We start from the raw sequence: 13,946 nt of genomic DNA on the forward strand, positions 1-13,946 counted from the left end.
AGAACTTAATGTTATATTCATTAACACAGCATGAAAAATACAGAAAACAAATTAAATAAGTACAGTTGAGTTTTTTTTTATATAAACTCAGTTTCTTATATGAAGTGAAATATTTTATCTTTATCACAACAAAATACAGAACAATATTTACTCATCTTTATATAAAACACAACAGTGTGAGGCTGTTAATAAAGATTTATGTCAGGTTTTGCATATTACCGTTTAGCAGAAGCTCTGTAAGTATGAAGTCTCTCTGGTTCCTCCTGTGATATCACTGAGTGTTACACAGATATTTATACTAATGTGGGATGGTCACCTTTCTCTGTGTGACTCACATGAGTACAACTTGTCAATTGGGAGACAATGAGAGGGTCACACCTGGACTTTTGTTCTCATATAGATGTCTATTATCCCCTCTGGTGTCACATGAATACAGAGTCCCTGCCTCCCCCTCAGGGTGTGATTATCATAAGGATAAGTAAGGAGGAAACAAACTGTTTATTTAAAATATGAGAGATTTTTCTGTTGTGTCCTTAAAAACATCAGGATACAGCATTATATTATGTTTTTATTGATGGAAAAATTGTTATTTTAGCATAATTTAGTTGCAAACAGATTTACACTATTAACCTGTTATTAGATACATGTGAGATAAAATGCTGAGTATTTCAGTACTAATAATTTAACCCTTTTATTGTTTGTTCACTAACTGTATAATCTAATGTTTCTTTTTCTAATCTTTCTAGCATAAATTATATTTCTTCTGAGTATATTTTATTCTACACATATAAATTTCTGTACTCTGAAACTAACTGTGTTTTTGTAATTACTTTTTGTATTTAAAAGAAGCCTGCAGCAGATATATAACATTTATTTCCATACATATAATATATACTTATATACATGTACACAAACCATATTGCTCTACTTCTTTTTTTTAAGATAAATCCATACTTTGGAAAAGCCTAAAATTCAATATTTTATACTAAAGTAACAGAGCTGCAGAGTTGTGTGTTTGTTATAAATGGCTTCATCTATTATTTTTTTTATTTTTAAAAATAAGAAAATAGTAAAAAAAAAACTACATTTAAAAATTTAAATGACTGTAAAGTTGCATTTATTTAAAATTAACCTTTTAGCGCCATTATTGCCTTGTATTCTGTACAAACGGCGCTGGGCATTAGCGCAGTTAAGAAAGAATACAACGTCAGAGCCGGTTGGCTGTCCTGAAGCAAACTGCGCTTTCTGGATGTGATTGAGGTCTTGTGGGCTTGCCTAGCTGCTTCATACGGACGCCCCCCTTACCCGATCCCATAATTTAAATCTCATGACCGCGTGCAGATCGCAGGATTTCATTTTGTCTATATCAGAATGTTGTTCCGATGTAGACATTATGATTCTGTCATGAAAGGGTTAAAAGATTCAGCTTTGATTATAGGGGCGGAGCCGGAACGCCGTTTAAGATGGACGTGTCCTCTTAGAGCTCTTGTCGGTGGCAAGTTGTGAGGCAAGATTAACTACACCTAAGTACTCTTACATAGATCCAGTGGCTATAGGAAAGGCTCCGGATAAGATTCTTTGCAAACCAGACAAGTTTGCTGCGTTTTTAAAGGCTGCAGAACACCACGGAACTTGCGGCCTGCTCCTACGGACCCTTTCAGTTATGGCGGACCTTGAGACCTGATACTGGCAGCGGTGGCTTCATTAGAAGGATTGCGGTTACGTATGGGGTAAGCTTGAATGCAAATCACTACACCCATGTTTCTCTCCGGAGAAAGGAAGCTCCATATTTACTTAGCCACGCATACAGTTATAAGAGGAAGCAACAGATCGCAAACCCACGTGGCTAATGCGCAAATCACTGAGATGGTGTAAGATACACTTAAGCATATAGCTGAGAACTATGCCTATGAAGTTAAATATATAATATAGCTCTTAACTGCCGTTTTTTGATACCCTGGTCACATGCAAAATATATGCTTTTGTGAATCCTCATTACAATACAATACAGTACACTGCTGAGTCATTGCTGTGCAGTGCTTCATAGCCAGACTGACATATTTTTAGATGCTGAGACTTTTCTAAGTAAATACAGAGATGGCAACTAGAAGACCTTCTAGGCAAGATAAACCTCCTAAATCTACCACATCCAATGTGTCTGCATTTTTTAAGCCAGCAGACAAATCCAGGCTAAGTGATGAGGCCCTAGATAATGCAACAGATCTCAATACCTCCTTACTCCCAAATATTGAGATGGACTTACAACACGAAACAGAAGGCCAGTCACGCTTAAAGCAATGGAATCACTTATTGATCAGGTGAAGCTATGTATTAAGGAAGAATGTGCTGAGCTTAAAAAAGACCTGAATGATTTGGGCAAGAGAGTGGCAACTCTTGAAGGTGACAGGGAAGAGATAACATCTGAAATCTTGTCAATGTCAAACAAAATGCGTATTCAACAAAGGCACATTCAAGATCTAGAATCCAAAATAGATGACATTGAGCACAGAACACGGCAAAATAACATACGAGTGAAGGGAGTGCCTGAGACAGTACTGGGTCTACATTTGCGCAATTATTTAGATGGCATGTTTTGAGCCCTATTAGGGGATGAACACCCACACTCATCTCCAATACAAATGGAAAGAGCTCATCGCACGCTTAAACCAAAACCCGCTGCAGACAATCTGCCTAGAGACATAGTGATCTGTTTTGCAAGGTTTCAAGAGAAGGAGATGATTTTACATCAAGCACGTCAACAGATGACCTTTCAATATCAAGGTACAAAAGTGGGATTCTTTGCAGATCTGTCTGTCCGCACGCTGCAGATGAGAAGAGAGTTTAGTGCATTGACAAAGCATCTTCGCAACCTTAATATCCCTTACAGGTGGGGCTTTCCGGTCCAAGTCCAGGTGGTCAAAAATGGCAAGAGATATGACTGTGTTCAACCAATGGACATTACCTCCTTCTGTAACAATTTGAGCATTGAAGCCCCTTCTGTTGCTGTGACAGACAGCTCCACAAATTCAAAGCAGAAAGAAACATCATCACAAGCTCCCAAAACTAAATCCTGGAGCGAAGTTGCCAAATACCCTCCAAACAAACAGCATCAGGTTCAAGATCTTCAACAATCAACAACAGTCACTTAGCGGGACCCCTCTTGCTCTGCAGATAATGGAACATAAAGTCCCTAATATGATATAGCAGGACTCGACTCATGTGATATCAACAGACAAGGAGAAAGGGGAGTGTTGTTCCAGTTTCGTGACTCTGCAAATGGTACTACAATCATCTAACTAATCTGAGGAGATGTATACAGTAGGTGATGGGGTTCAGTGGATCTGAAGATGCGTTTACTGGGTTACTGAACTAAGGAAAACTGGTGACCCCTCACCTTAAAAAACATAACTCCTAGTTAATTCCTCTCTCCTTCCTCAAGGATACAGAACTCTGACTTATTATGTCTGCATGACCTAACATATAAAACCATGCATTGAAGCAGTTGGTGAATTTGTAATTCCAGCTTGGTTTGGGAATAATTTTCCCTCCTTGACAATAATAACTTTGTTGGTTTATTGGTAATATATGGTTAACCCCTCTTTTTTCCTAGACAGGCCTTACAGCTCAACTCTGCTGGTCAATTGGATGGACTAAACTATTCTTTGAGGATGGTAAGACATTCTATTAAGTCTGAGTACACTGTTATCAGCGTGAGCTTCATTTAATCATATAGGCTGTTTGATTTTGGAAAATAAACGAGTTTATACCTGTTTAGGTATACGTTATAGCCTACATGATATTAGCGGTTGATGTATGGTCATAGGCGAGCCTAAGTATAGCATTGTTCCAGTACTAATAAGTGTTTTTTTTTTATAACTTTATTTATAGTAATAGGATCCATTACACTCAAAACAAGTCGTACAAAGAAATAGCATGAATACATTTGGAACAATTTGATCTGATGAAGTATACATACAATCAGTGTCCTTGTGAGACTATTCATAACATACATCACAGTCCAAACATCCTTTTTTTTCTGCTGTAAGAATCATAGTACAAAAGGTAAACATCAAAGAGCGATCTGGATCCCTTTTTTCAATTTTTAAAGAGAAAACAAACAAACAATACAAAACATAAACAAAATTATAACTTACCCACAACAACCCCAGACCTTCCTCCGCAGACCAGGACCTGAGACAATAATGTACAATTTATTTAGAGAAGGAGGTTAGTTAGAGCAGCTGGAAAGGCACCCGTTACCTCTCAAATTTACTTTAAGGATATAAAGGCTATTTCTAAAAGGATAGATTACTCTGTCTCTGACGGCTGTTGGTAAATTTAATAAATATGGTTCCCATTTATGCAGAAATCTTTTAATTATCTTCTCTGGGTCCCCCCTAACATCTGCTTGTTCTATTAACATTTGGAGGTGAATTTGTTTGTTGTTTTAAGTGTTGAAAGGGGGGAGATTTATTCTCTGCCCAACCAGACAAAGTTAATTGCCTTGCAAGGATAATAACTGTAGAAATGAAGTCGTCAAAACTATGCTTTTGTCCTCCTGAAAATAGGAATATAATTTGCTGAGGAGAGAAACGTATCTGTGTTTTAACCAGTTTAGTTAAACAGAAGGCAATTTTGTTCCAAAAACTAGACAGCTTGGGACAACTGCAAAACAAATGAATCCAGACTGGAGAGGGAAGACTACATTTCACACAGATGTCTCTGGTCTCTGGTATCCATTTAGAACGCAAATTGGGAGTTATGTAAGCCTGTTGTATGATTTTTAAATGTGTTTCCCTCAGGATCGCTGAGATAGTTATGGACTGGATCTTGTTCAAACTGGCCTCTATCACTTCTTCATTAATTGCCAGATCTACATACCCTTACCATTTGGATACAATCCTTTGCTTTATGTGGCCCTCACAGCATTGGAGTAACAGATAATAAGTATTAGCAATAGCATAAGATCCCATCCTAGCCAAAACACACAACTTATCTATGTTGGTCACGTCAGTTGTTAGTGTACCCTCGGATTTCAGCTTAAGTATGTAATGTCTACATTGAAAGTAAGCAAAGCTGTGAGTGCTAGGGAGATTAAACATTTTCCGTAACTCCTGAAAGGGTATAATATCTAAATTAAGCGGGTTAATTAACTGTCTAAGTGTGATAAGTCCTCTCTGCTGCCACGTTCTAAATGCTTCTGTAGTGTACCCCGGGAGGAATTGTAGGTTACCTTGAATTTGCAAGTATTTACTTACAGTCTTTTGTATACCCCAGAATTTACAGATCCTATCCCAGGCTCTCAGGGGGTCCCGATACAAGATATGTGTCTGTATATATATTGGCAGGAAAGAGAGATCTGCATGTGGGATAAATGCAATGTTTATTGGATTGATTAGACATGCCTCAAGAGCAGGGATCGTAAAGTGATTGTTTCCCACAAGCCAGTATACTGTCAGCTTAGCCAGAGTCGCCCAATTATACCATACAATATTTGGAAGATTGAGTCCTCCTCTGCCGAATGGCATAAAAAGAAAGGATTTACCTATTCTAGGCTTTTTCCCCTTCCAGATGAAACGTCCCATAGCTGCTTGTAGGGAATTGGTATCTCGACGCGTGAGGAGAAGAGGAAGCATCTGCAACTGGTATAAAAGCTTAGGGAACGCCACCATTTTAAAAAGCTGAACTCTGCCTGAGAGGGAGATCGGCAACTTCGCACATCCAACAAGCATCTGGATAAACCGTTTAACAGTGTCCCCGTAATTCAATTGATATATCTTGTTAGGATTAATATGTATGCGGATACCTAAATACTTAAAAGAGCCATCTGTAACTCCAAGGCCTCCATATGAAATTGCAGTATTTTGTGAGTTTTGCAGCCATGTTATCTCTGACTTGTCTATATTGACCTTATAGCCCGAGAAGGACCGAAAGTCATCAACCAATGCCAAGATTTTACCCAAATTAGCACCTGGGTTTCCTACGAAAAGTAACAAGTCATCCGCATATAATGACAAATGTTCTCTGTGACCCTGTATATGAAGACCCTCAGAGTTCTGCCTGATATGGCAAGCCAGAGGCTTTATAGCCAAGTCAAACAACAAAGGGGAGAGTGGGCAACCCTGTCTCGTACCTCTTTGCAACACAAAAGAAGATGAAAGACCTCCGTTAATTATCAAAGCCGCCTTATGAATCATGTATAGTCTACGGAGAAACTATGGAAAATGCCCTACAAAGCCAAATCTCTCTAAAGTAGTATGCAGGTGGTCCCACTCAATCCTATCAAAAGCCTTCTCTGTGTCAAGTGTAGGAGACAGGCATCAGGGAGGCGAACTGGCTTAGAGGAATGGGTATTGTACCAATAATGGGCTGTAATTGCCAAAGTTTTATGTATATTAGTCACAGATGAACGGCCTTTAATAAAGCCTGTTTGATCCACATGCACTATGGAAGGCATAATCTGAGATAGTCTGTCTGCTAATATTTTAGTCAGAAGCTTATAGTCTCCATTAAGTAGGGAAATTGGACGGTAAGAGGCAGTATTAGTAGGGTCTCTGTCAGGTTGGAGTATTAAGGAAATATTGGCCTCAGAGAATCTGCTGTTTATCGTCGTAGTTCCATGTAGGTAGGCTGTGTACAGTGAAGAAAGGATGGGCGCTACGTCGTCACTTAACAATTTATAGTATTGTGAAGGTAAGCCGTCTGGTCCTGAGACTTTTCCTAGCTTAATCTCATCAGACTGGGAATCATTCTTAGGCACATTTTGCTTAAAGAAAATTTGCTCTTTACATTGTAAGGCCCTTTCAGTACATGAGGGACAAAAAGTAAGAGGGGGTTCCACAATGGCATCTGAACACATAGAACAAGTAGTCTCATCAAGATCAGACATATTGAACAGACTAGCAATAGCAATAACAGTCGTTCTTTACTTGATAAATTGAGCTTTGGAGTCAAATTACAAATTTAAACAAAAAAGAACTGCGCCTATAAATAATAAAAGTGCAACAATTTTACTGTCAGCAGTCAAAAACAACATTTGCAGCAATAAAGATACTCTAACGTATTCAAAATAGCTTAACAATATTGCACCACTTGATAAATTATATTATACATCAATTTATAACCACTTTTATCAGTTTATCAATTTATTTCATATTAGGCCCTTGCATCTCGCCACAGCTCTGCTGCGGTGCCTACCTGCCCTCAGATCACAGTGATTCTATCCAAGAATCCTTCGTACAAGAAACAACATAGGCCCCACCGGAGTTCAGGCCCTTGAAGCTGATCGAAATTATACTGTGCGTCGGAGCGTGAAAAATTAGGCCCCGCCCACCGTGGGCGTAACTCAATCCGAAGTGAAACCCGCATGGGAGTAAAACAGCATGTCGGATTCTCAAACGATAAGCCATGTGCTGCCTCAAAAATAAAACGCAAGCTCATGAAAAACATTGCCCTCTTCAATACAGTGACAATGAACTAAAAATAACAGCCCTTAGGCAGAACCGCATTTCCCAGCGTCTTAGCCCACACTGATTTTAATACACATAGTTGAAAATATACAGGTATCAAAATAATATTTGCAGCAAGCAATTACTTTAAAAGGGAATTTCAGGTACACCATTTCCATTATATAGTGCATACTGCTTACCCCTCCCCAGATAGGGAAAAATGTCGGCCTGTTCTGATGCATCAAGTCTCCCCAGAAACAAATGACTAAACATACCTCAATGCTGCTTGTAGCATGACACGGTTCTCCACACTGAAGATATTTCTTTTACACTACCTTCAGCTGCTCTGTGGAAACCAGTAGGATATTAGGTAATGTTCGCTAAGATCAACAACATCAGGGCAGAAAAATAATATGTCTCCATTCCTCTTAGGAATTAATTGACTGACGGTTTCCCCCTGAGAAAAATAGTACTCACTGGCACCATTTAAAAATAAAAAACTTCTTGATTGAAGAATCTAAACTAACACCTCACTTACCTCTTCCTACTACTAACACAGGCAAAGAGAATGACTGGGGTGGGAGAGAAGGGAGAAGTTATATATACAGCTCTGCTGTGGTGCTCTTTGCCTCTTCCTGCTGGGCAGGAGACGTAATCCCATAAGTAAGGATGAAATCTGTGGACTCGTCATATCTTGTGAAAGAAATTAAAACTTAAATGTATTGGATAGAACATGACATTTCAAACAACTTCAAATATACGTGCATGTCCCTAAGCTCATATAATATCAGCCTCCTAGGTTTACTCTAAAACAAAAGATACCAAAAGAACAAAGCAAATTAGATAATAGAAGTAAATTGAAAAGTTGGGTAAAATTGCTGCTCTATCTGAATTATCAGCGTTTAACTTTCACTGTCAGATTTGGCTTCTGTCTTTGATGTTGTTTTCCTAATTATTCCGTGATATTGGGTTTTTAATTATACAAAAAACACAAAATACTGGTCTGGATTACAATCACTTTTTATTTGCATGAAAAAACATTGTATATCATTATATAGTAAAAAGCAGCATTGCATGATATATTCACACAATGGTATAAATATACCTAACACTTGTGCTCTTGATACAAAGAGATTCATCAGACATATAATGTTCCATTTAGTTATAGTAGCCATTTAAAGTAAACTGATTTTGATCACGTATGTACCAGTTACTGATATTGTGTCTCATGAAATAAAATAAGTTTCCCTCAGTAATTCCTCTGGTATATAACATGTACAATGCTAAGCATCTATTGCTATAAGAAAAGGTTTATCCACATGATGTGCACATTAAATATATTTCCCATATGTCAATCGTTTGAGACAGATGTTCTTGTTTATATAATTCTCTAACACTCTGATCCTTTATTCTGTAAATGTAATTATTTTCTTCCCTATGTAAAAAAAAAAGTACAACTCATAACACTGGCATATTAATAAACAAGAGTGGGGGTGCTTTAGGGGTAAATGGTTGTGTAAAACTGGTCAGTATGAGGACAGATCTGTATATTCCTGTGTGGTGTTTGGATTCTATCACATTGATATGAGAGAAACTGAGGTGCACATATATAGAGGAAAAAAAAGACAGCAGGAGAGCACTTCCAATCTGGGGCTTTTATAACTGGGATTAGAAAGTATTATTTACAATATCATCCTTTTTGATGCTTCCATTTAGAGAGTTTGTCCTCTTTACGATAATTGTAAAAAGGTTTGCACACTGTGTTTATAAAGTTTATTTGTGTGTAAATATTTGGTGTTTTGTGATACCTGATTTCAATAAAAAAAAACTTTTTTCTACTTTCTAAACATATGAAAGGTTTCTTCCCTTGTGAATCCTTTCATGAGTTTTCAGATTACTCATTCGTGTAAAACTTTTCCCACACTCTGTACATGTGAAAGGCTTTTCTCCTGTGTGAATCATTTCATGCTTTTTCTGATCACTCTTTTGTGTAAAACTTTTCCCACACTCTGTACATGTGAATGACTTTTCTCCTGTGTGAATTCTTTCATGATATTTCAAATGATTCATGTACATAAAACTTTTCCCACACTCTGTACATGTGAAAGGCTTTTATCCTGTGTGAATTATTTCATGCTTTTTCAGATCACACTTTTGTGTAAAACTTTTTCCACACTCTGTACATGTGAAAGGGTTTTCTCCTGTGTGAATTATTTCATGCTTTTTCAGATTACTCTTTTGTGTAAAACTTTTTCCACACTCTGTACATGTGAAAGGCTTTTCTCCTGTGTGACTCCTTTCATGATATTTCATATGACTCATGAGCATAAAACTTTTTCCACACTCTGTACATGAAAAAGGCTTTTCTCCTGTGTGAATCCTTTCATGAGTTTTCATATGACTATTTTGGGTAAAACTTTTTCCACACTCTGTACATGAAAAAGGCTTTTCTCCTGTGTGACTCCTTTCATGCTTTTTCAGATCACTCTTTTGTGTAAAACTTTTCCCACACTCTGTACATGTGAAAGGCTTTTCTCCTGTGTGAATCATTTCATGCTTTTTCTGATCACTCTTTTGTGTAAAACTTTTCCCACACTCTGTACATGTGAATGACTTTTCTCCTGTGTGAATCCTTTCATGATATTTCAAATGATTCATGTACATAAAACTTTTTCCACACTCTGTACATGTGAAAGGCTTTTCTCCTGTGTGACTCCTTTCATGCTTTTTCAGATCACACTTTTGTGTAAAACTTTTTCCACACTCTGTACATGTGAAAGGGTTTTCTCCTGTGTGAATTATTTCATGCTTTTTCAGATTACTCTTTTGTGTAAAACTTTTTCCACACTCTGTACATGTGAAAGGCTTTTCTCCTGTGTGACTCCTTTCATGATATTTCATATGACTCATGTGCATAAAACTTTTTCCACACTCTGTACATGTGAAAGGCTTTTCTCCTGTGTGAATCTTTCTATGAGTTTTCAGATAATTAATTTGTGTAAAACATTTGCCGCACTCAGTACATGTGTGTGGTTTCTCACCTGTGTGAATTCTGTAGTGTTCTAGTAGAGGAGACTTCCATCTAAAGCTTTTCTCACACACTGTACATTGAAAAGGTTTCTCCTCTATATGAATCATTTGGCTAGACTGTAGACTTTTCTCTTCTTTAATATGTTTTGAAAATGTGTGTGGTTTATCCTCAGGAATAATAATTTCACTAGATAAGGCATAAATGCTGTCTTCTTGTTTGCTGACTAAATTACTCTCTGTACATAGTGATTGCTGCCCAGTTCCTGACAATTCACCATCTTCTTTAAATATCTGCTGTGATATCCCCAATGTTTGTGAATAGTCATTGGTGTCTAAGACTGTAGTGAAGGATAGATATGAACTATTGACGTTTTTGTCTACATGAAAAGAAATGGAATAAAAAAATAAGAATGTTTATTCATTTATAATATAATACATCTAAATAAAAAAAAGATTATGTTTTATACTCAAAATTGTCTTCAGTTTTCTATTTTTAAATGTATTTACCTGTAAATCACAAATTAAAAAAGCATGACATAGAAAGTAAACATAACTACATCATAGTAAACTAAATTACTGATGAAAACAAGTTATAGGCCCCATTAAACAAGGTGCATGTGGATAATGTTCTCTAAAATGTTAATTTAAATTATTTTCAATTGTTTTCTTGGATAGAGTTAAAGGGATAGTCTAGGCAAAAAAAACGTTCATGATTCAGATAGAGCATGTAATTTTCAACAATTTTCCATTTTACTTTTATCACCAATTTTGCTTTGTTCTCTTGGTATTCTTAGTTGAAAGCTTAACCTAGGAGGTTCATATGCTAATTTCTTAGACCTTGAAGGCCACCTCTTTTCAGAATGCATTTAAACAGTTTTTTACCACTAGAGGGTGTTAGTTCATGTATTTCATATAGATAACACTGTGCTCTTGAAGTTATCTGGGAGCAGGCACTGATTGGCTAAACTGCAAGTCTGTCAAAAGAACTGAAATAAAGAAGAAGTTTGCAGAGGCTTAGATACAAGATAATCACAGAGGTTAAAAGTATATTAATATAACTGTGTTAGTTATGCAAAACTGGGGAATGGGTAATAAAGGGATTATCTATCTTTTAAAACAATAACAATTCTGGTGTAGACTGTCCCTTTAAGAAAAGAAAGTTTTTTTTGTTTACATAGAAAGATAATATAAAGAGATGTTCTTTTGGCAAATTCAGTCCATTTAAAAGGATCATAAAATAAAGAATTACAAAAACAGATGCATAATAAAAATACAATGCAATAAAACGTACAATGAAATTTAAAAGAGAAGTAGATTGTTTTCTGATAAATGTAGTTCTGCACCTGTACCATGTGACAGCTATCAGCCAATAACAGACTCATATTTTTATATAATGTGAACTCCTGCATATGCTAAATCGGAGCCGGTGCATCGGGTCATTTAAAAGGCTGTGTACAATTTAATAATGAAAATAAATTGCAAACAGTAAACAGTTATTTCACATAAAAATAAAGCTAAAGGTGCAATTTCCCATACACTTTATACTATTTTATACACCGGTAAAAAAATCATTAGAAACACATTAAAGGGACAGCAAAGTCACAATTAAACTTTTATGAATCAAATTTAAACAACTTTCCAATTTCCTTCTATTATCAAATCTGCTTTATTCTTTTGGGGACCTTTGTGACAAAGCATATAATGCACTATGGTGAGCTAGCTGCTGATTAGTGGCACATACAAGCCTCTTGCCATTGGCTCACCTTATGTGCTCATCTAGCTCCCAGTAGTGCATTGCAGTTGCTTCAGTAAAGAATACCTAGAGAATTAAGAAAATATCATAATAGAAGTCAGTTGGAAAGTTGTTGAAAATTATATGTTCTATTTAAATGATCAAAAACATTTGAGGGTTCTTGTTATTTTAAGGGGAACCAAATGTACAGGGCACTGTCCCTTTAAGTCTGTGATCATGTGACATAAACAGCAGCAGCTGAAGGTGCAGAATACACTTACTAAGGTCTTTACTAACAACAAGAATCAGTCACAGATCAGTGGGATAAACGTTCTGATGATAAACAGGTGCAGCTAATAGAAATAAGAAATGTATTATAAAATAACCTCATTAGAAATAAAATAATATGCAGATCACAAGATATTTATGATTAGATCAGTATATGTGATGAGACTGATACAACAGGGCCATAAGCTGAGTGATATTTATTACTGGAGCAAATAGCAGCTTCAGACTAATATTAAATGAAAATGGTTTATCTGGGCTCTACAGTTAATTATAAACCTATACTTAAGAATCTGTTGCTCATTGGATAACAGGAGAAGCCCCCAAATGTATTATTGGACAGACCTCCTTAAGCTTGAAAATATGGTTTGGTTCTGCTACAAACTGCTGTCAATCATTATATATTAAATTGGGTTTTAAAATGAAAGAACTTAATGTTATATTCATTAACACAGCATGAAAAATACAGAAAACAAATTAAATAAGTACAGTTGAGTTTTTTTTATATAAACTCAGTTTCTTATATGAAGTGAAATATTTTACTTTATCACAACAAAATACAGAACAATATTTTCTCATCATTATATAAAACACAACAGTGTGAGGCTGCTAATAAAGATTTATGTCAGGGTTTGCATATTACCGTTTAGCAGAAGCTCTGTAAGTATGAAGTCTCTCTGGTTCCTCCTGTGATATCACTGAGTGTTACACAGATATTTATACTAATGTGGGAGTGTCACCTTTCTCTGTGTGACTCACATGAGTACAACTTGTCAATTGGGAGACAATGAGAGGGTCACACCTGGCCTTTTGTTCTCATATAGATGTCTATTGTCCCATGAATGTCACATGAATACAGAGTCCCTGCCTCCCCCTCAGGGTGTGATTATCATAAGGATAAGTAAGGAGGAAACAAACTGTTTATTTAAAATATGAGAGATTTTTCTGTTGTGTCCTTAAAAACATCAGGATACAGCATTATATTATGTTTTTATTGATGGAAAAAATTGTTATTTTAGCATAATTTAGTTGCAAACAGATTTACACTATTAACCTGTTATTAGATACATGTGAGATAAAATGCTGAGTATTTCAGTACTAATAATTTAACCCTTTTATTGTTTGTTCACTAACTGTATAATCTAATGTTTCTTTTTCTAATCTTTCTAGCATAAATTATATTTCTTCTGACTAATTTTTATTCTACACATATAAATTACTGTACTCTGCAACTAACTGTGAGTTTTTGTAATTACTTTTTGTATTTAAAAGAAGCCCGCAGCAGATATATAACATTTATTTCCATACATATAATATATACTTATATACATGTACACAAACCATATTGCTCTAACTTTTTTTTTTAAAGATAAATCCATACTTTGGAAAAGCCTAAAATTCAATATTTTACACTAATTTCTAAAGTAACAGACCTGCAGAGTTGTGTGTTT

General features: G+C 36.0%; 1 pseudogene; it reads right to left on the reverse strand.

Moving 5' to 3' along the window:
* Window positions 1-13,946, reverse strand: part of LOC128661329 (zinc finger protein 585A-like) — a 218,102-nt pseudogene that overhangs the window by 133,938 nt on the left and 70,218 nt on the right.

Source organism: Bombina bombina, chromosome 5 (assembly GCF_027579735.1).
Source record: "Bombina bombina isolate aBomBom1 chromosome 5, aBomBom1.pri, whole genome shotgun sequence".
Taxonomy (NCBI): Eukaryota; Metazoa; Chordata; class Amphibia; order Anura; family Bombinatoridae; genus Bombina; species Bombina bombina.